This window comes from Tarenaya hassleriana, unplaced genomic scaffold (genome assembly GCF_000463585.1).
Source record: "Tarenaya hassleriana unplaced genomic scaffold, ASM46358v1 Cleome260, whole genome shotgun sequence".
NCBI classification, from domain to species: domain Eukaryota; kingdom Viridiplantae; phylum Streptophyta; class Magnoliopsida; order Brassicales; family Cleomaceae; genus Tarenaya; species Tarenaya hassleriana.
In genome coordinates this window covers 76,906-79,913 of record NW_010965870.1, presented here as the reverse complement: position 1 = coordinate 79,913, position 3,008 = coordinate 76,906, and the positions used below count along the sequence as shown (strand labels likewise).

The 3,008-nt window shown below is 42.0% G+C and overlaps 1 pseudogene; it reads right to left on the bottom strand.

The window, feature by feature from the left end:
• Positions 1-239: 239 nt before the first annotated feature.
• Positions 240-3,008, bottom strand: part of LOC104817096 — a 6,497-nt pseudogene continuing 3,728 nt past the window's right edge.

Genomic DNA, 3,008 nt, shown 5'->3' with positions numbered 1-3,008 from the left:
GATTCAGTTTCATACTCCCCATTTCGCATAACCATCACGCGTTTGTTTGCGCAATCTTTATCATAATGACCCCTGCCCAAACATCGAAAGCATGTGATATCGCGGTTACGTGTTTGAGAGGTAGTGCCAGTACCTTGTGCCTTGGGTTTCAGCGATTCCGATTTGGGCTCGGATTTGGAAGTAGTATTCAGCTTCTCTTGCTTCCAATGATTTGACTGAGAGTATGATGTCGAACCGGATCATTGCGGTATTTTACTCTTCCCCTTGAGTTGCCGCTCGACTTTGATGGAAAGATGCAAGAGATCTTCCAACCCCTCGTAGTGATGTGTTTCAACACGGTTTTGAATTTCTTGGTTCAATCCCCCAAGAAACCGTTCTGTGGCGGCTTCTTGACCCTCGTCAATATGAGCACGAATCTTTAGTATCTCCATCTCCTTATAGTATTCTTCGACACCACGACTCCCTTGTGTCATATGTCGTAGTTTCCGACAAACTTCTCGATGGTAGTATGAAGGCACAAAATGTCGCCTCATCACTTGCTTCATAGCTTCCCATGTGTTGATTGGAAGTTCCTCCATGCGCCTCCTAGTCTCAACCATCTGATCCCACCATATTAGTGCATAATTTTCAAATTTAGCCGATGCAAGCTTTACCTTCTTTCTTTCGGAGTATTGATGGCATTCAAACACTGATATGATCCCAAGATCGATAGATTTCCCGATAGGCGGTGGATGGGTTCCCTAAACCCCTAAACAACTCGCAAACGAAACTTAAGCAAGCGTTCGAGACGAACGGTCTTAAACCCCGAGTGAACCTGGTTTAGAAACGTAGGGTGATCGAAGACGCCACAAGTGCTGTGCGGAATCAACACTTGATAAGTCAAGTTTGAACGCCACAGATGAAGATCCGATAAGTTCAGAAATTAGTTCTAAAAGAACTCTAAGAGAAACCTCTCAAAATATATTTCAAAGTTGTGTGTTACAAATCTGATTTGTGATCTCTATTTATAGAGAACAACACATAAAAGTTAACAAAATTAAAATAAATAAGCACAAAAAAACAAGGTGTGAATGTGTGGTCTTCAAGAAGTCTTGAATGTGATTGTGTGGAACTTCAAGAAAACCATAATGGTGACTTTGTGGTCTTCAAGATGGTGTTGGAAAGACATCTTGACCAGAATTGATATCAGTTTTCGTCACCCTTATTGGGCCTAAAATTTGGGCTTCACTTGTGGGCCTTCCAAGCTTGATATCATGTGGATAAAGGGCTGGGCTTGTTGTTGGACCAACCCAACACATTCTTCCAAGTGTTCTTGACTCAAACAAGGGAGAATAAGGCCATTTGATGCAGCTTGTAGCTTCTTGGCACGAGATCTTGTAATCGGTCCAATTGGCTCAACGCTTTCTCCCGCTATGTTCATCCCGTAGCTAGCTTCCGATGCAGCTCGTTCTTGCATGAGTTCAGCTCCAATGGTGTTGCCTTGGATGTCCACATCATTCTCCTCTTCTTGAGAAAGATTTGTCCTCAAATCTGAATCGTCTGCGATAAAAGGAGATAGATCAGCAACATTGAATGTTGAACTAACATTAAACTCACTCGGAAGCTCGAGTTGGTAAGCGTTGTTGTTAATCTTTTTAAGAACTTTGAAAGGGCCAACTCCCCTGGGCATCAACTTTGATTTCCTCTGATTAGGAAATCTCTCTTTGCGCATGTGCACCCAAACCATGTCTCCCGGTTCGAATACAACTTCTTTCCGCCCTTTGTTTGCTTGCTTGGCGTATTGCCGGGTCTTTTCTTCAATGTGCAACCTCGTCTTTTCATGAATCTGTTTCACAAACTCAGCTTTTCTCTTCCCATCAAGGTTAGAATGTTCATCGAATGGCAAAGGAGACAAGTCCAAAGGAGTCAAAGGATTAAAGCCATAAACGATTTCAAATGGAGAAAATTTCGTAGCCGAGTGCACAGATCGATTATATGCAAACTCAAGATGAGGCAAACAATCTTCCCATGATTTCAAGTTCTTTGTCACAAGAGAACGAAGCAAAGCAGACAATGTACGATTAACAACTTCAGTTTGTCCATCGGTTTGCGGGTGGCATGTAGTTGAGAACAAGAGCTTAGTTCCTAGCTTAGACCATAATGTTTTCCAAAAGTAACTCAAGAATTTCGCATCGCGGTCTGAAACTATTGTCCTAGGCATGCCATGCAAACGTACAATATCCTTGAAGAACAATGAAGCTATATGAGATGCATCATCGGTTTTATGACATGAAATGAAATGAGCCATCTTCGAAAACCTATCAACCACAACAAATATTGAATCCCTTCCAGTTCTGGTCCTAGGCAAACCAAGCACGAAATCCATAGAAATATCAGTCCAGGGATGACTAGGAATTGGCAATGGAGAGTACAAACCGTGTGGTTGAAGTCTAGACTTCGCCTTTTTGCAAACAATGCATCTTGCACAGATTCGTTCGACATCTCGTTTCAAGTGTGGCCAATAGAAATGTTCCTGCAAAACAGTCAAGGTTTTGGCCACTCCGAAGTGCCCCATTAGACCACCACTATGTGCTTCCCTAACCAACAAATCACGCAAAGAACAATGAGGAATACACAACTTGTTCTTTCGGAACAAAAATCCATCATGATGAAATATTCACCACAAGCAGATTTCTCACATGCCTTAAAGACATCTCCAAAATCGAGATCAGAAGCATACAATTCCTTAATGAACTCAAAGCCAAGCAATTTCGAGTCAAGAGAAACAAGCAGGTTATGACGACGAGATAAAGCATCAGCCACAACATTCTCTTTTCCTTGCTTATAGCGAATAACATAAGGAAATGTTTCAATGAACTCAACCCATTTAGCATGTCGTTTGTTCAACCTTTGCTGACCTTTTAGATGTTTCAAAATGATCGGTATGAATGATGAATTCCTTCGGCCAAAGATAGTGCTGCCATGTTTGAAGCGCCCTCACCAAAGCATAAAGCTCTTTGTCATAAGTG